The following is a 20894-nucleotide window of genomic DNA, read 5'->3' as shown; positions in this document are numbered from 1 at the left end:
TATTTATGTAGTTTTAAATTTTCAAATTATTTTAGTTTTAAATAATATTATTGTTACTATACTATTCCACAAAGAATATGACAATAATATGTTTGGCATTCAATCATACTTGGCTAATATCTTCCTAGAGTAATTTAGTCCAATTATAAAAAAAAAAAGTTATTTTGTAATGCTAAGTCACTTTCCAACCAAGCAACATTCAAACAAAACCTCTGGAATTATAGATTTGAACAAAATAAAATTAGGCTTATTCCGTTTAGTCCTAGGACTAACAGGAGTAAAGAAGGTTAGAAATAAATTATTCTACTTGTGCTATTTTGCTTCCAAAACATAGTCTTATACTTTATAACTTGTTCAAAATAAAGGCATTATAACTGCTAAAAAATATAACAGTCATTATTTTTTCTTATTTTCATTTTTTTTATTTATAGTGAACCATTATAACATAACAGTTATCATTATTTTCACTTGTAGTTTTTAATAAAATATTTTTTTCTGAAGTTCAAATTTTCCTTCAAATTTGCTCCAAAAAATGATTTTTTGGTCCAAATATATATTAATTTATATAATAAAAAATTAAAAGAAAGATAATGCTATTGTATTTTCGTTATTAGCCATTATTTTTTATTACAACCATCTTTATTTCACAAGGTTGCTTTTGAGACAAGTAACGGTCCTTATAACTGGTGTAATGGTCAATAACAATTTTGACATGAGGGCAGCATAATAGACTAATCCATTATTTTAAAATCTTAGCTCGATACGGATGCATTACAATTTATGTATTGAGGTATGCTGAAATGTTTTTTCACTTTCATGTTCAAAGAAACAAAGAGGAAGTCCAAGAAAATTGAAAAATTCACCAACTCTCTTTAACCTCGATTTTTCAGGGATAGAAGAATAAATCTCACTTGTATGAACAAAGTACTTGATTAATGCAATCTCTAACTCCCCTTTCCTCACTAATCTAAACCTCAAGGACAGACTTGGTGTGAAATATCTAAGAATTTACTCTAGTTCTTTTAAATTTTATTACGATTCTTATATTTTGGAAAGATAATTTTGGACTTCAACATGTCACAACAGGTCACAATCTTCAATCAACGTTTGCACGTGCCTTGCACCTGTCATATTCGTGAAGTAACCATGTTCCGTGGAAATATTAAAGGTGAAGACGGAAGCAAGCGTGTGAAATCGAGAGGCCCCTCCACCCCATCAAGTTCCACAGCCTTGCTTCTCTTTTCTCACTCTCACACTCCTCCAGAGTCCGTCCCTTCTTTTCCTTTTTTTTTTTCCCTTCCTCCCTCTTTAACGCGGCGACTTCTCCTCCCTAATTCTGCGTCTCTTCTATTTATTTATTTATTTTTATAGAAACACAATGTAATTAAAAATTTATTTGATTCATAATTCTTTTTTATTAAAATTTTGTTTAAAAAAATTGATACTTATATATATAATATCTAAAAAATAATTTTTAATATTAATTGATCATGAAAAAGTAGTATATAGAAGACCAACTTATCTACTTTCTAGGAATAGTTATATAAAATATCTATTATTTTCTCAATATCTTACTCTATTCATATCTAAAACTTAAAAATATTTTTTTTAAAAAATTCCTAATTTTCAGCTAGCAGAAAATTGAAATTTTCTATATTTCATATGCTTTTTTTTCTTCATATAAAATATATAAATTTATTTTTTATGAAAAAGCTACTATTTTTTATCTTTTATTTGAAAACTCCAATTCAAATATAATATATATTTTTTATTTTTTTAACTTGACTATACTTTGCACTTTTTTTTTCTGCAGTAACGTAAAAACGAAAAAAAGAGAGAGGAGTATTTCGTGATTGTCCACGGCTTCGTTTAAGCTCAAAATTGGTACATGGATCCAGATGGACATCCACTGATCAAATGGTCCACAAATCTATTAATATTATTATTAAGTATAAATTAGCAGTAAACTAAGTAAAGGAGTACAGCGAAGGAAAGGGATTCGCTAAGTCTAGAATCGGATCCGTGGAGCTTTCACGATTTCTTACTTCTTTCTGCACTCTAATTAATATTGTTTACTTTGATAAATTAGTGGGTTATACAGCAAAGCACGCAACGCGGAGAAAAGAGCAGAGATTCGCAAATCGTACGGTGGAGATTTGTCCAGCTAAATTCGCCAATAAATAAACCATCTTTAATTCGACGGTGAGCCTTTGGCGCCAGTCAAACGGACGGCTGATAGCAGAATTTATTATTATTATGGTGGATCCCCGGGTTGTTCCCTTCAACGATAGGGCACGGATTTCTGCTTATTTACAGGATGCCATGGACCCAATCCGGGCGAGCCAATCCTGTGCGTCCGATTGGAGATTTATCTCTCGAGATTTATGGAAGTTAGGCAGGGTGTCGCTATCGTTCCTATAGCTCGTACGTCTTCAGATGGAGTCTAGACTTGGATTAGTGATGATTGAATAAATTTAGGGCCGTCGAGTCTGGTCAACAGTTTGGCAACCAAAATTCTTCAATCATGTTGATTCAAAACACATACCATCTCCTATTGTTTTAAAAGCTAGAAGAAGAGCAGGTGTAGTCAAAATTAGGTTGGGGGCAAAATCTAACCTAGATTGTGGGATATCCGATATCAATAACTTTACCAACCCAACCAGTTGATGCACAAATGCCTGATGGAAATATTGAAGATTGTCTATATAACTATATTGGGGTGGTTTTGCTGATAAAAAAAGAGCAAGATGATTATCTAACATAAATACCCTACCATTTTGGATCCATACATTTCCCTGATTTTTGGACAAATTTATCATTTGTGATGTGTCATTTTTTACAAGTTGTTCATATTTTGGACACAGGCAATTCTAGGGGGCAAAATCCAAACACTTGCATGAAATGTCTCTCTCATGGTTTACATTAAAAGACAATGTGCAATGTTGTGATAAGAATGTTGACAAAAGGTTTGTACTTATTTTGTCAATATTTGGAAGGATTGGAACAGAAAATATTGGAGCTATGTGTACTGCAATTAAGGCCAGCTAGCAATTGCTTAAGTCATTGTTCTGATTTTGTACAATCAACATACCTGTTTAAAGGAAAGTTAAAAGATTAAGAATAGAATTAATTGAAATTTATATGAAAACGTTTTTGGGTGGCATAAACTGTAAGAGTGGGATAGGTGAAGTTAATCACTTGATTAACTAATTATTGTATCTGAATTTCATTTAATTTTGTAACATATCAATAAAATGTAAATATTTTCTCGTGTGAACTAGATGATGCCTCGGTTCTTTCAAAGCCTGTTCATAATTCAAGTCTTGGGTGATGCTAGTGCAAACCGGAGTATATAGGTTGAGTTATTTACTCAGATCGTGAGTCTTCCCTTCCTTTCTCTCAAAATGGTATGTATTTTCTCACATTTGATCTAGTATATTTGCGTGCATGTGCAAGTAGCTAACATTTAATTTTTTTATGAAAATTTATATCATTTTATGTCAATTGAAACATTGTTTCTGTATGTTATCATGAATTATCTTGTTACAACAACATAATCACTATAAATAAAGCTGATTCTTGAGGGTTAAGTTTGATCGAAGAAATTATCTAAATCAAACAGGGAGTCATGGCCAGCAAGTAGTACTAATCATATGGACTAAAGCTTAAGGGAGCCACTTTAATGGAGCTTTGCTAGGTGTAAAGCAGAGTGGTCAGCAGATGCCATTCTTTAGGTTATGAGTAGATTAACCATCCAAAGCTTTGATTACCATATAATTATCATTTTTTGGCATCTCTCATGCTATTATGCAAGTTGGAGGCTGGAGAAAGCTAACCTAGAGGAAGTCAACAGGAGAAAGGAAGTGGGCTTCCAAGACCACCTCTCTTTACTTTATTTTTCTTCTGGAGGTGGCCACTGCGGCGGAGATCGCTTAGTTCTTTGGACGCTGAGTTCTTATTTTAAAAACACAGAGAGCACTCAGAGCCCACTCAGAGCTTCCGTAAAAGTCCGACCCATGTGAGCTTCACTCATATATAATTTGGTGGCCTTGTCTTTCTCGTCTGTTTGGGTGTAGAAGCTTTTCCTACTTCTTTTTCTTTCTTCTTTGCATGCTATAATTAAGGAGCAGAATGGGGGTATTCAATGCACGAAGGCTGAAGAGGACTTGCATGGGACCCCATGAGACCTAATTAACTAAGGTATATGGATGGTGGGAGTGCTGGTACACCGTAGATTGTGCTGTCTTGTGGATGAATGCATGCGATTCCATGTCGATTACTATCGTGATCACCTACTTATGCGGAGGTGGCAGTTGCAGTCAACTGGACGACAAGTGTGTGTACCGAGCATCCACATGCATCTGCTATGAAGGTATCATTATCCACGTAAATTAATAACAATTTATACATTCTGGTTTAATTAAGTTTAGCATGACTCTGAATGGCTCGTACCGATTTTAGATTTTGGTTCTGAGGCTTCGAGCTACATATTACTTAGTTATGCTTGTGAGGTGAAGTTGATTTCGATATTTGATGGACATTAGCTAAAGTTTAAAATGATTGACGAAGTATTTATATTTATAAATTTTCTCGAAGATGTACATATGCTTGCTAAATGACTGAAATTCTTCCGACATTTTAGCAAAATATAAAAAAAACAGAATAAAATACTGTCACCAAAATCCTGCTTGAACGAATCACTATGAATTCAGGCATCAAGATATATTAAATTTCTATATTCTTTTTCCTTTCTCTCTGCTCGATTCCACTGTCTGCTTTAATGCTCTCACAAGTCCCAATGTAGGCAAAACTCCTCCGTTTCTTTGAGAAAAATCATGTACAAGACATTCTTCTCCTAATATCGATCCCTAACGGACGAGATCTTGCTTTTGTGCATCATTCTATCGTGGACAGTTTGTATCGAGTGCTTAAGCTCATTTTGGTTGCGTAATTAGGTCAGTAAGATTAGTGTTACTCTCATGCAATTTCAACTACAAAGAGAGATGAAGCTAGTGATTTAATTTAACAGTCAAGTCGACCAGATAATTGCTCCCTCAATTTCATGGCCGTTTCCCATCCTAACCTCCAGTCCAGATACTTTGAATAGGCTAATTATACCATCTTCTTTAATTGACCAAGATTATTAATTGGAAACCTATCAGGTCCAGGTGCCGACTCCAATCCTTGTAGTGGCTCGTGACATCACTAATAAACTAATCCACTTGTGCGGTGGGATCCTAGTAGAGGAACTCATTCAGCATCTCCAACGGTTTCTTGTACTACTCCCAGGTAAACTAATTTCTTTAGCGAGGAGTTTAGATGGTCATAGTTGATGGTTCGGCTGCACCCGTTCACATGGCTCAATTCGTGGGTACTTTGCAGAATAAATTACTAATCCCAATCAAATTTGGAGTTTCTTTTGCCATCATCGATGTCTAATCTCAGTTGGATCAGGAGACCACCTTGGCTTTTTACCCCATAGCATCATCACTCCTCGAATGACTTTATCTAATAGCCTCCATAGTCGTCGATAATGCACCCACATTATGCCATGGTAGTATTATTCAATGCTGATTAAAGGTGTATATATATGGAACATCTGATCACTAGGAAGGCAAAAAGAGAAGTCTTCTATTGCATCTTCTAAACTGGAAGTTGGGGTTAATGAGTAAACCATGGATTTGGGATTCATTATGCTTCTTTTCTTTAAAAGATTCTTGGTTTCTTGCTCTTTAATTACCTGCAAACACCCTGAATAACACAAAACTAGTTAAATTTCCAGCACATAAGATGATACCTATAGCCTTGCAGAAATAGACCGAGAAAAGTACTTGAGACAAACTTATAGACTAAGCCTAAGTGATAACAAGAAGTAGAGAAACAGGATTAGTTAATATGTCAATCATGATCATTTGAAGGGTTTTAGGAGTTGCTTTTGGTGAGGCATCAATAGATGTGATTAGGGTTCACTAGGGTTGGTCAGTTAGGAGGTGATTAGGGTTTGACCTCAGCCCCTTAATGACAAAAAGCGTACTAAGAGTTGATTGATGGCTGATTATTGCTACTCCAGTGGAGTTGGTCTCCATGTGTGCCTTCTGGGTTATAGGGGCCACCGAGTGCACACCTTTAAAGGGCCTTCGGAGGCTTTTTGTCCCCTGCACGTGAGCTGTTCGTTATTCTCCTGTTCTCTTTCTCATCTTCCCCTCCCTTTAATCCTCTTATCTGTACGTAGAATTCCATTTACCAGGGTATATAGGCCTTATACGTACGTGGGACGTACGTGAGACAGGGTAAAAGCATTCTAATCCCATGCACCATTCAAATCCCTCACCATTCCTCCTATTATTCCAGCTTCACGTATGCTTTTTGGTTTGGAGGGGGTGGAAGGATGTCATTGCCATCCTGAATCAAAATCCCTCACTATCCTCCTATATATTATTCCAACTTCATGCAATCTTTTTATTAGCCATCCTGAAATCATTTCTTCCTAAAGAAATGGATCCTGAAAACTCCAAAAAAAATCATTGTGTAAGTTAAGGATTAAAATAAAAAAGAAAAAAGTTGGAAGCTTTCGTTTGGCTGGAAGAGACGTAGGAACTACCAAATAAAAGGTGACTTAGGTTCCACGTCCTAAAGAGGGAGTTAAATATGTAGATAGAAGTCCGAAGGTTCATGTGAAGGGTTTGTTCATTAGCGTCTCACCATGTTCTCTCGGAGCCCCGAGAGGAGGCTATTAATCCCCACCTTACTTCATTTTGTTCATAGATTGCGATGGGTCACTCGACCTACCGAAGGAAATTTTTGTTGCCGGGGGAAACCTACCAAAGGCACAGATCAGGTCCGTACGTGGCACTGTAAGGACTCCACCTTATCAATCTTTCTTCAGCAGCTGGTAGAATCCATCATGCAGTGATGCACTATTTGTTTTCGTGAGTTGAAAGTGGGTTCATCACGGTCCGAAGACCACTCTTGTGCCAGTGCTTCTTGTCGACAGAAATAAGTGCAAACCCAGCCTCCTATTTGAAGCCCTTCTTAATATGGAATTAAGGAGTTTACCGTCAAGATGCGTCGTAGCTCAGGGCTCAGGAACTCGATGAGCTCAAGTCCATTTGAGGACTGGAAACAGGTCACATGAAAGTTTCAAATGCCAATGAAAACTTCAAGTTGCATGGGAGAGAGGCTTGGCCATCTCCAATGCTTATTATCTGAGTACTCGAACCGATGTCACCCTGCAACACGAGTACCATATATTTTGTTTTCAGCAGGAGATGGTACGTAGTTCAACTATAGTTTTACTTTCTGAAATGCCATGGAGACTGGTGACGAGCCAAACCTCACGGTTAAAAAGGCTATTTATATATAGTATAACAACTATTCTTTCGATCAGTAACGTAGGCTTATAATTTACAAATGAACTTTTTTTTTTTCATTTTGTAAATAGGATTCAGATTTCCTGATTCGCAGCCCTCTCCTCAACACTTGCTCTTCAGAGAGATTATTTTTGGATGTGAATGATGGTATTCGCATCATTTTTTCCATAAAAAACATTAATTTTTGTTTGTATATTACTTTTTGTGAGAGATATTTTTATATCAATTATTTACTAGTTTTTCCATTTATCATGGAGGACACAGCTTACAAGATAGATAGGATGGATGCGCGATGATTGAGAGGAGAAGCAGTGCATGCATGTAAGCAAGCCGGCCGCAAGAGGTTGCTTTCCAAATCCATGCAGGCCGGCTTGCAGTGCATGCAAGCCGGCCCGCATGGAGAGCGACAGGAGGAAGAAGGAGGACAAGAGGTTGCTTTCCAAATCCACAGGCAGATGAAAATTCTCTTGCGAAGCCGGGCGGTCGGATTGGGTGGCTTGCCTTACGTGCTCTTTAAAGCAGCAACACGCTACATCGCCTTCTTTGTGGTCCGGCATTCGGATGGAGTGATTTGGATCAGAGTCGAAGATATATCCCACCCTCTGTATCATTTTCTTTCTTTTGATTTAGCAAATTGTACTCATGTGATAACTATATGAATGCCGTTTTTAGCCAAAAAAAAAAAAAAAAAAAAAGCAACACCACTTAGGTCTGAAGAAAAGATCCACCCTTAATTCCCCCTCATCTCCTCAGTGCTCATCTTTCTCCTCTAAATCTCTGCAGCCTTCCTGGTGGGGGAATTGAATGCTGCCGTGGTGGGGGTCCTCGTCGTGTCGCACCAGTCTTTGGTTCGGGTGTCTCTCTACAATTTCTTCTCTGGACCATATGTTTGCTCTGCTCCATGAAGCCTCCAAGAGCCCAGGTGCCTCCAATGCCGTCCGGATTCATGCAGAAGCCACCTTACGTATGGGTCCAGGATGGCCCATCCAAGTTCTAACCTGGCTAAGCTCAGTCCTTGGGAAGATTTTTATCTGTCATCATGGCCCAAGCCAAGGCTAGCAACTTCATCAATCACGGGACAGGAGTCTCATTTCTTTTTTTTTTTTCATTAAATTTCTTCTTTTCAGATCATTTGTGGTTAATTCTACGTTTGAACTATGAAGATTGGGCTCTCGGTGGGCTCAGTTAGACTAAAGTCGGCCTACCACTAGGTGGGTCGACCGGACGGGTGCGTCCGTTTAGTCCCACATTGAGAAAGTAAAATATATTTCCTTAACCCTTATTGCAAAGATGGAGACGTCGTGGCGTCTCTTCGGAGACATCCGATAAAATTGGAACGATACAGAGAAGATTAGCATGGCCCCTGCGCAAGGATGACACGCATAAATCGAGAAATGGTCCAAATTTTTTTTCCCCAATTTCCGATTGCTATCCTGGCGGGCGTCTTCCTCTCCACGTCTTTCAATGCCCTTCGTTTTTTTTCTACCTATGGTTGGGGATTTCGGCTCTTCCTCTCCACGCCCTTCTAATTTGTTTCGGGTCCCCCCTCGATTTCTTGGTTTATCAGATTAAATCCGGCCATGGCGGGACACTGGGCATGGTTGGGGATTTCGTCTTCGTCTTCCGTACCCTCCTACAAGGTAGGCAATCCTTGCCCTAGTGGGACCAAGTGAAACCCTAGATTTTTTTTTTACTGCGGTTCTTTTTCCTTTTTCATTTGATTTTGGCCTATTGGGAAAAATATACACCTGTTTCTGTATCCTTGAAGGAGGAGTGATTGCATCTATCTGGGTTTCAAGCCTTTGTCCCCAAAGTATATTGAATTATTGCAAACATGATTCCCTTGCTTCCAGTACTACAGCATATACCTACACTGCTTATTTATTTTATGCTTAAAGATTCTATCTGGCAAGAAGAAGCTTATCTGCAGGGTTGCTACTTTTATGCAGTGTGGTTGGCGAATCTCTTGTTTGACTTTTGCAGCTCACTCTGTCATATGCTGTAAGAAGTGTTTTCGTTCGTATTTGTGCACTTTTTTGTTTTTGCAATATTATGTTTTAGTTGGTTGATACTCCAAAACTGTTGTCAGATGCCTTGTTCATTGCTTGAGCTATGTGTAATGACATCTTATAGAAGCAGTTTACTGAGAATTTCTGTTTGAACTGATGAATTTAACTAATAACTTTAATGGTGGAAATAATCTGCGTATAGCAGCCATCAAGCAACCAAATTGGTGATAATATATTAGTGACCGTTGTCGCAAATTTGAGATGTGGGGTCAATTTGGCTAGTGAGGATATCTGTAATTTAGAATGAATCTTAGGAGAAAGACATGGAGATGCTAGAGAATTTTTTGAAAAAAAATTAAAACAGATTAAAAACTAATCTCTGAACACTGAAAGAATAAACTTCGAGGACGCAGGCGGTTCAAAATGATGATGTCAACAATTCGAAGTTACCTTTGTCATTTCAATTCAGAAGAAACGATCGTTACAGAATGATTTATAATTTAAATTTTTCACTGAGTTAGCTGACCAAGGCACCAATTTGGGCTACAAAATCCACTAAAACGATAACGAGGCCAATACATGTAACTTTTGGCTGCGTGGATGGCTGGATGCTGTATAAGACACTTCAGAAGTTGCATGGCTAATTTTAGTTTTTTGTCATCTTAGGAAGTAGAGTGGATGTAATGAAATAATCATATTTTAAGTACATGTTCTTCAACTTTTCAGTATTTGCAGGGGATTTCAAGAGCGGCATCATCGCTAATGCATTAATTTTCTCGTCTTGCTCAATTTCTCTTTTTAATGTTTTTATGCCGTTTCTGTTTAGCACTTCAACTCATGTCCTTTCTCAGCCTTTGTGATCTATCATGAGCCTGGAATTCATGTGCTTCATTTTATGTTCTGACCTTTCATGAGTATGATATGGATGCTTTGTGAATCTACAATTTCTTTCTGGTTTCCCATGTCAGGTTTTGCAGCTAGATATTAGATGTTGATTGAGATTGAGGAACAGAACAGTGTTCTCAACCAGATTATTGTAGTTATGAAGTTCATAACAATATATGCTTGCTTCCTGAAAAGGCAGATAAATCTGGGAGAGCGAAAGTCTGAAAATTAGAGATTAAGCAATTCAAATCCATGAGTTTTTGCTTAAAAGAGTTTGCAGTCTTAAGAACATCCTGTTCATTTGCTTAGATTGTGAGATTTTGTAAAAGTATAAATCTAAGGAATCTAAATTACTTATCCAGCATCGAGATCGATTCAGAGCTTTCTGCCTCATGAATGATGGAAAAAATTAAAACCAGCATTCAGGGCATTACCTCTGCTGGCTCATCTTGTTATTCGGTCTCCAGGCTAGGTAGCTTCAGCTTAAACATCAATGGGGGGATCAACGAGCAGCAAACCTTACCAAACTTAAACCTTCATGTTACAAATGATTAATTGGATTGGCTGCTTCCACATTCAAACTTCTATGTTGGTTTCTTTGACTGTAACGAACAAGAGCTGATCTCGCACAATTTGGTAGTAAGGTCTTTGCTTCATGTTACGTTTTTAGTTTATTGTAAAGCTTTGCTTTTATTGTCTCAAGAAGAAAATTACCCTAGGCAACTTGTTTTTACTGTTGAGCCTTACGGAGCCGAGCTTGAGTCGAGCTGGATCAAATTTTGGCTCGGCTTGAAATTATTTTTGAGTCTATTTTTGCTAGTACAAGCTTCGTTTGTTTAGCTTCAAATCGAGCTTGATTTAAGCTCAAACTGCTCTGTTCGTTTTGACCCCCCCTATATATGTATCATGGAAAACTGGCTGAGTAGAATCCAGGAATACTGTTGTACCCAGTATTTTTCCAGCATCATTTTTTTCCTTTTTTTATTGGGTAGCATTTTAAAATTTGCATGGTTATGCTACAATACTTATAATAAAAAAAATGCCAAAATAAATTGCACTTTCTGGCTCATTTCGGCAGAGCATAAGACCCATGTTCTATTATGGCGAGCAGAGTAATCTAGAAACTAATTGCACATCGAAGAGTCCTCGAAGCATTATTCTGAATCTTGTGGAAAAAGAGTTGAAATTCAGAGAACTGTGTTTGGATGAGTTTGAGGCAGCAAGATGGGAGTTGTTTCAAATAACTATTCCTCATTAGATTTATGATGTCATGAAAGATCAGAATACTGATGGATTCTTCATAGCAGCAGCGGCCTTCAATCATCGGCTCATGGTTGGTCCACAGGTCGTATTTTTGTGTGGGGAATCAATGTACAATTTCTTACTGCATAATAGATCACTGCAAATAAAGCTACTTGTGTTTGTTATGTGTATCCGAGTCATTTGGCATTGAAGAGATAAAGCTTGCTGTCCATGTCCCTAGCATGGTAGGCCCTGACATCTAGCTCTTGAAAGCTCTCTCTTCTGAAAATGTTTTTGTTTCTTGCAGATGAACAAGAGGACATATCCTGAGGCAAGATTTCCCCTAACAAATGGATTCTTAGTCGGCAGCACAAAATGTTCTGTAAGTCATGATGAAACTCGATTTACCCATGAAAATCCCACCTATTTCAGTCTGTTTTCATTCAGAAGAAACTATATTTGCTTGGCCCAAGCTGGGATCTTGCAGAATATTATGGGCTAGCCATGGCTAGCTTGGACCAGGCCATGCTTCTGCACCGGCCTAGCCTTGCCACTCAACGATGCACGAGTGACCTCCAAATTGATGGTAAAAGAATTTATTAATAATAAATTGGATTAAGGATTGTTTACTCCTAGGAGGAGAAGCCTATGTTGGCTTACCATCGGGCAGTGATTTGTGCAGCTTGTGGGTGATTCTTGTGAAGGCTGCATAGCATCCTAGTAGTGGTATGTTCGAGTTGCAATCAAAACACATAATCTGGACTTTTTTGTTTGAACAGAATCAATCCCAAGTGCGCCTGCCGACGATTATTGTACATTGCCATGGTAATTATATACTATCGTAGCTAATGAGCTTGTTAGCTTGTCTATGTTTGATCCGGTCGTTTTGTAATCAACCTTCATTTATCTAGCCCTAGCCCAAATCCAAGGGTTGTCCCTAAGCCTGTTATAGACCAGGCGTAACCTAGGGATTAGCCTGACTCGGACAAGCCCAGTCAGTCCCTATATGTGGTTGGGGTCCGATAGGTGTTAGGGTGATACTAAAATCTGGATGGTCTCAGGAACAGGCATGTTAAGCTCTCCCATCGCAACTTTGGTTATTGATCTTAATCACTCCATCTTTAGTTCATTGTTAAAGGCTCTATCGACCAGACCATTGGCGAAAAGGAGCCGTTGTCACCATCGGGGTGGTAGTATGGTTGGAACGGAAGCTAAGATTCTACCGGAGTGACCTAGGTTCGAAACGTACGGGTATCGATTAAATGCGGAGATCAGATATCTCTCGCATGGTTTGTCCGGATGGAGTCACTATCTGGTTTGGTCGATATTTAGATAGTGCTAATGTGGCGTACTCACACGTGGAAGGGGTTGTTATGTTGGTTGGGACTTTTTCGTAGGTGGGAAGGGTGTGAGTAAATATGTAGTTTATATCGAATATTCTTCAGCGGAAAGAGAGCTCGGTGGGGGTTGCTACAATGGATGAAGTTCTTTTTACCTTTTTTTTTTTTTTTTTTTTTTCTTTTTTTTTCAGAAAAAAAAAAACAATAAAGTCGTAGTCTAATACTGGGATCTAGTAGGTGCATGTAACATGGTTTGTTGCACTGAGAAATGCAATGGAGCTTGTCTGTCAAGTCACCATTTTATGGTGCTACTGTTTCATAGTTTTTCCCCATGTCTAGCTCTGTTTCCTCTCTCTTGAGTCTTGATGAAGCTTTCTGGATTAGTCAGGTAGTGCCATGAGAGCAGAAATAAACAACAGAAATGGAGAAATATACAATTGTTTTGAGTTGACAGCATCTGTGGGTGGGGCTACTGGCAACGTCCAATCTTCATGGGAAAATGGGAATCCAACACTGCGCCTGCATTAGTTTTCCCACTCTGCGCGGGTTTCTCAGAAGTTTTAATCGAATGGGAAGTCGATAGGTGGATGGACGGGATGGGACAAAGCTCTCTCTCTCTCTCTCTCTCTGTCTCTGTCTTTCTACCACTGCCTTTGTTTCACAGCCTGGCCCTTCCCGAGGCAAACGCGAGTACTGACATCACCTCGCAGAAGCAATCTCTCTCGACCAACTTCATATCTTCTGTGATGCTGACGCTCCCTCCGACGTGCCACTGTATTTGGTGACCCAAGTGCATTAGTTGTTCTGCTGCCTATGACCATTAGCAGCAGCAACATGTTCTTGGAGTCAGGAGGCAACCAATCTTTTTTTAAATCTCCCATTCATTTGAATGGGGTCTGGTGATTTCCGGCTTGGATTTCTATATAAAAGTTGTTGTCATATATATAAAAAAACTATTTTAGTGACTGGATAGGATTCATCTTAGACGTTTGCATGGCTTTGGGAGGAGAGGGGCATGATCCGGGCATGGGTTCTGATTCTTATAATTTTTCTTGAAGTGCCAAAAGACTCAATGATGAGAAAAACTATGCCCAGAAAAAAATTGTGAAATTATGTATAGGGAGGCTTGCGATCCAAGCACACGGTTCTTTATTCTAAAATGTGACTCAATTACTTCTATATATATATATGCTCATGTGGCCCCGTATTCTCTAGTTCTTAACGTCAATCATTTAGTCTCTGGCATTGTTTACTGATCGTTGGATACCATCAAACTGCATACGGCCATTTATTTATACAACAGACAAGAACACTTCTTCAGTTGCTTATTTTTTTTTCACCGTGGCAGATAGGAGGTTGTTTAATGAATATATATACTAGTCTTTACAGATAAAATAATCTATTCTTATTTTCTATATGCACGTACATTTATAAATAAATTACAAAAAGTTTTTAGGATTAATAATAAGTTACACTTACACCTAAAAATTTGAAAAATATACTTCTACGGCTTATTTTTATCCAATAATTTAATCCATAATTTAGTAGAATATTAGTTAAATTATTAACTTATAATGCTAGATGTTACAAATCATTAGTTGCAAGGATAAAAAACATAAACTTTAGAAAATTTTTTGTAAATTATTCTATATTTTAAGTAGAGTAGTTAATTGAGTAAGCAACTTTATAGATTTCTAAATGCCTTGCCAAGAGATACATGCGATATCTATTGTCAAGGGAGGAAGAAGAAGAAAAAAAGAAGGGATATTCGTGTGATATTTGGATCATGGATGGGAGAATATCTAAATGAGCAGGCAGAAGGTAATTGAAGCCAGAGTCCCCAAAGTTCAGACACAATAACTTGCAAGGTACCACCGGGCTGGCATCAATGTATGATAACTCTCTCCACCGAATGGTTTTGTGGTGGGCAATGTCCATGTGTTGGTTTTCTTTTTCTTGTTTTTTTTTTTCCGGGCATTGCAGCCTGCAAATTTTCCTCTCTGATCTGCCACCCACAAAGTGCAAAAGGAACAAAAGGGAACCGAACGCTTAGTGTAGATTCGTTGCTCACAGAGTCAATGCAAGTGACGACACTAATATTTTAATGAAGCTATGTGACTCTTTTTGTGGTTGATGGACATGGGTCTCATTTTATAATGGTGGCCATGCTTGTTTTGTTAAAGATTCCATGATAGTGTCTAGGTAGCAAGTGGGGTAGCTCTATCCCATCAACACAATTCACCTTTTTTTTATATGGTGATCTTTGTATGTGATGCGGACTTGGCCTTAATTTATTATTATTTGGTACAACAGTCTCTCACACATGATAGGTGTGGATGCGATCAATAAAATTAAAAAAATAAAATTAGCAAAAAAAAAGGGCAGACACATGATTTTTCTTGAATAAATCTCAGAAGTGATGAGCTGCGTAGAAAGCAATCCAGTTAGTAGTACTGTTTGTCTTGCGATAAATATTTATTATTTTTTAAAATACAGTACGTAACAAGAAACTTGTTAAACCTTTTAGAGAAAAAAAAAAAGAAAAAAAAAGAGCGCATGCACAGACCATATGGTTATCAACTAATGTAGAAAAATGCTAATTCCTTCGATTGGTAGCTGTTATTAAAGAATTCAAGACTTGTGTTTTGGGTGGCTAAGCCTCCCTTCATCTCAAACAAACCAAAAAAAAGGGAGGGGGGGGGGGGGGGAGAAAAATTCTCTATAAGGACAATGCTTTAATTTTCAATCTGTGTAAAATTCTGCTTGTGGCAATATTAAGTTCACTGGCTTTGTTTTTGTAGAAATTTAGATGGTGGATTTTGTATTGCCTTACCACTAACTACTCTAGGTTTTTTTTTTTTCCTTTTGTTATTTAGGAGGAGGTCTCAGTTTCTCCCTAGCTAGCTAGCCCCATTTTGATGGAAGAAGAATTGGATGATGAGTGCTGGAATTCTGTTCCTATGATTGTAGGGTAAATTAATTTCGGATAATCTATACATGAACAATCAACAGTTTCCATAAATCTCTTTTTTTTTTCTACCTTACAATAAAAAACATTATCAATATTTACAAATTTCTTTAATGATAACCAAGTTTTCTGATTACATACATATTGGCATGTTTGCAACGCTCATACTTTACGGACAATTAACTTGCATGACAAATCGTTTTGATAATCTCTCTTTTCTTTATCATCTTCTTCTCTTTTTTTTTCCTTTTCTACAACTCAGGACCTCATCCAAAAGTGGCTAATCAGAAGGTATTTTTTGGGTTCCTTAGTCCTGTATAAATACCCAAGATCTCCTCGATGAATAATCGATGTGGGACTAAGCACACTCCTGCACAGATTCTCACATGCTCCTTCCGTTCAAGCCTCGACGTCCTCATCAGACTAAAAGTTCAAATCCATTTAAATCTAATCACAAGCACCATGATGGGCTTGTAGTTAGCCTTCGTTAACTTGTGCTGGAGTGTCTTTTTGTCCACATAAGCTAGGGCCGAGTTCGCTCTGATATTATGTGTCACAACCCAGAATCTCACCCCAAAATAACTAATTGGAAGGTATTTTTTGGGTTCCTTAATTCTGTATAAATACCCAAGATCTCCTCAGCGAATAACTGATGTGGGACTAAACATATGCCCATACGGATCCTCACACAACAATAGTTCATCTACTGGACTCTTGAGGTGCCTTCCTCTCATACTTCTTTATTGCATGAAGACCATCAAAGCTAAGAGCTTCTTTTCTCTTTTCTAGACTCAAGGGGAATGGATGGCGGCCAGCAGACCTGAAGTCCCAACTTCAAATCTTAGTTGAACTGATTTAATGATGGTTCTCATATGAAATGCTTACCTTGAGTTGGTTTCTTTTAGAAGGTATGATTCAATGATGACTTCAGGGGGATGAATTGGCACGGCTAGGTCTACATTCCACTTAATAGTTGTAGCTATTGCTATTTTAAGTGCTTCTTTAGATGTTCTTTTTGCAGGAACAAGTGTTTAAGCAGATGAATATATAGTAATTATGGAAAGCTTATTATCTGATCAGCCAAGACAGCAGTCAAGAAATGTCATTGGCTAGCAGTTAAAAACAGAACTCTTAAACAATGTAATGGTTCATAAGATTCCAATCCGCCACCCCACCACCGCCTTCTTTATAGTACAGAGAAGTAAACGGGGGAAGATCCATGGTTCTCTTTCTCCCTGGCTTCCTTTGTTTAATTTGACGAGCGTCTTTGCCTCCCTGTCCTCAATAATAGATGAACTCTAAAGTTCTTTAGAACCAGTTGTATGTACCCATGCATATTTAATTGGTCGATATCTCAGCTGATATATCAATATAGCATTGCTTGGACTTTGGCATTTATAGTAATAATATCACCCATCGAATATTTTTTTTTTTTTTGTCATTATCAAATTTACTTCATGATATCAGCTGATATCTGAAGATCTTGACCAATTATCAGAATTCCCAGGAGTAGCTTGATCCAATATTTGAAGTTGCAACCTCATTGATCGTATAAACTGCTTGGTGGAAAAATGATATAGATTTGTCGTTTGGACCTTTTAATTGCTAATGGTTGGTTACAGTTCCATTCTCTTTGTTCGCACGTCTCAGATGCAAGAAAGTTTTGTCTAAAGTGGAGATGAAGGAATCCAGTTAGCTTTCGTGCATAGTATGTTAAAAGAGAGTAGTTCGAGCTTGGTCTAAATGGAGAAGCCAAGGTATTCAGCAATTCAACACTACAAGAAAAGCATGTTTTTTCGATTACAAGAAGCCGATGCTAGGTAGAAGCATCGGCAATTTTGGCTCCAACATCAAAATTTCAGGCATGGAGAGTAGACGACACTATAGAGTATCGCCGGAGTCAACCGGGCTTAAGACGATGCTTATAAGCAACGACGGAGGCCTCAACCTAAGATGACGCTTATAAGCATCATCGAAGGCCATCCTCCACGTATTGGCCTAGCCTAAGATAAAGCTTATAAGCGTCGTCGGAGGCCTAGACCTAAGACGACTCTTACGATGCTTATAAGCGTCATCGGAGGCCACATGCCTCCTTAACCCAGCCCAATCAACTTGAAGGCTTCATTTCTAAGCCCTAGCCCCCTTTTCCTCCTCTCTGGCGCCCATCTACCGACCCGATGCCCCAATCGATCTCCTCCTCCCTTCTCTCTAGCGCCGACCGACCGACCCTCAAACCTTGATCGAGTTTCGCCTCCGTCCGAGAATCTTCTCCTTCTCCCTCCTCTCCAGCACCAACCGACCAGCCCTCAAGCCTCGATCGAGATTCGCGTCCGCCTGAGAATCTTCTCCTCCTCCCTCCTCTCTAGCGTCGACCGATCGGTCTGAAGCCCCGATCGATCGAGGTCCGCCTCTGCCCAAGGTATTGCACTATGCATCATCTTATAATTTGTGCCACCATTTGAGCTCTTGACTCATACTACAAAATCTGATTTAGAATGTAGTTAGATTTTTCATTGATGTATTCCAAAAGAATTGAGTTTCTTGGGGTGTTAGAAGATCTGATTAAGGGTGATTAAATTGTAAGCTGATCTCTACTTGAATGGAATTGCTTTTGAGCCTTTGATTTGATTAGGGGTAATTAGGGGTGATTACATGTTAGCATCGGTGGACTCCAAAATGGACCGGCGCTTATAAGCGTCCGCCTATTTTCGCTTTCTACCGACACTTGTTAGCATTGTTGGACTCCAAAATGGGCCGACGCATATAAGCATCGGCATAGCTATAGTTTATACCGACGCTTTTTGAAAGCGTCAACAGAAAAAATTTTCATCTCCACCTGTCCGACGCTTGTGCAACGCTTTTGGAAGCATCGGCACAAAAATTATCGACACTTATAAGCATTAGTACAAACTCTAAAAAGCGCTGAAGAAGGCTATTTTTTATTTTTTATTTTTATTTTTTGTAATGCAACTAATCTTATTCATCCATCCAATCTTCGCATAGCTGAATTTTTAATACTGGTGCCTTTCCTTTTGTGGCTATAATACTCACCACCAACTACTTCGTCTCAGACATGATTTTCCACCTTGTACAGGATGTGAACCAATGCAACAGTGGATTGACATGGTGAAAGATGGCTTTACTTGACAGGGACTCAAATCATTTTTTCAGCAACTAATGGCCTTCTCAGAATGGAATTAATTAACGCGACCACTCACTTTTGCAATTTCTTAATCATCGAAGCAACAACTAATGGCTGCGACGTTGCTTGATGTGCTCTACCAAGTTGGTATGCGTCGCTCTACCCTTGTTGGCAAGGCAGCACTCTCTGTCGAGCAGGCATTTAGGGCGAAAAGCAGACCTGTTTGGTGTCCAAACCAACCTGGACGATTACTTTATTGGAGTCAGAAACACGAGACAAACCAATGAAGAGAGTGAGAATGAATTGCTTCCAGTGACTCAGTTGTATGCTCCATTTGCTTCATGTACTTGCTCTTGCATGGGTCAATGCTGAGCATCGAACGTCCATCATATCCTGCTGGTTGTTGAGGTAATCACCAAATCCCTTGACATAGAAGGCAACATGCAGGCAACAAGAAAGAGACTTGATTGGAGGTTTCAATGGTCGTTGCCATTGTTTTAGAAGAGTACCTTATTTTCTTTTGTTCTTGATGATCTAGTTAATGCAAAATTTGGACACCGTTGGCAGTCATTTGTCGAAGGGACTATTTTTCTTTCATGCATGAGGTTGTTTGGAAGTTGGGATGTCCATTCATGCTGCTGTAACTTGATATTGGGAGGAATATTATCGTCACAACTAATCTTCAAAATCCTTCCATTCAAAAATAACGGAGGCGACTTAGATACCAACCCAGTATGTCTGATTGATATGTTATGTGGGGTCCTTCGGCTATCTCAGCAGGTCACGAAACATAGAAGTTTGAAAGTTTCAGTTAAAAAAAAAAGAAGAGGAAAAACATAGAAGTTGAAAGTATATGAAACAGGGGCATAATCTAGTTGATTGCAGTTAGGTGATACATTTTCTTATTCTTTTTATTCGATGAGGAAATAGGTGATGCTTTTGTTTAAACGATGATTAATTTAATTCTTCGATAAAAGCATTATACTGTTAGGATACGAGTTATCTTCAATAGAAAGCAGCATAAAATAGATAATATCAGCTAGAGTTTGAGAGTTTGTTCTACGTACGTGCATCATGCATATTCTAATGAACCCATGCAGCAGTCATCATAAATCTGAAAGTTCACCGACACTACATCTGATCAAGAAGTAAACTTTGTTTTATGCTTTGCACCATGAACTAGATGATGGTAGTGTTTTTCCACTGCATCTTTCTTGTGTAGAACTCGTGAGGCTCTTTATTTCTTTCCTTTTGTTATGTTTGGTAGATATTGCTGTGTCTTTCAGTCTCGGTGGAATCTTTTATAGATTATGGTGTGTATATATATATATATATACATATATATATATATATATATATACTATAATCTTGGGCCCTAGTGCAGGCTTCTTGTTTGTTATTTACATCTGGTAAATAAAGATGGGAGGAAACCAACCTTTTTTTGTTGTTTAAATAAATAGATTAATTAACTTAAGAAAAACTACTTTTGCGTTGAATGCGTCTTAATTAGAAGGGACCTCTAGCCTATACTAGGCTGTAAACCCTGCAAATTCCGAACAATTATGTTTGCTGCAATTACTCGAAAATTTTGAGTCACTTCAACATGATGCAAACCCATTACTTGTACGAAGCATTAAATTCCTTGTTTTTTTTTTTTTTGGGAGTTGGTATCTATGTGATTTAGCTGATGTTTGAGATGGATATGAATCCTCTTCTAGCGTGACCCTGTTAGTCCAGCGGTACAAAACTAACTCAATGTGGTCATTTTTATACGGTGTCAATCTAGTTTACATGCTCGGGACACAAACAAAAGCCTTGTAAGGAGGTGTATAGAGACATTAATATACAACTCTCTCGTTTGTCATCAGGGTGCATGTGGCTGGGGACAGAATAAGGTGGGTCTCAAAGGCTACATTCTAGTATCGCACATAGGCTGAG

The 20894-nt window shown here is 38.3% G+C and overlaps 1 long non-coding RNA gene and 1 other non-coding gene across 3 annotated transcripts; both read left to right on the top strand.

The window, feature by feature from the left end:
* Nucleotides 1-8655: 8655 nt before the first annotated feature.
* On the top strand, nt 8656-12355 carry LOC120104383. Of its 2 annotated transcripts, none has more exons than XR_005506792.1 (3): nt 8656-9010; nt 11814-12092; nt 12189-12355. It is a non-coding gene; the product is annotated as an uncharacterized LOC120104383 (long non-coding RNA). The 2 variants fall into 2 exon arrangements; XR_005506793.1 differs by having other exon boundaries at nt 12177-12355.
* On the top strand, nt 8677-8779 carry LOC113462715. Its single transcript, XR_003385698.2, has one exon. It is a non-coding gene; the product is annotated as a U6 spliceosomal RNA (small nuclear RNA).
* Nucleotides 12356-20894: the final 8539 nt, after the last annotated feature.

This window comes from Phoenix dactylifera, chromosome 18 (genome assembly GCF_009389715.1).
Source record: "Phoenix dactylifera cultivar Barhee BC4 chromosome 18, palm_55x_up_171113_PBpolish2nd_filt_p, whole genome shotgun sequence".
NCBI lineage: Eukaryota > Viridiplantae > Streptophyta > Magnoliopsida > Arecales > Arecaceae > Phoenix > Phoenix dactylifera.
The sequence above is the reverse complement of the archived record's forward strand: the minus strand, read 5'-3'. Positions and strand labels throughout refer to the sequence as shown.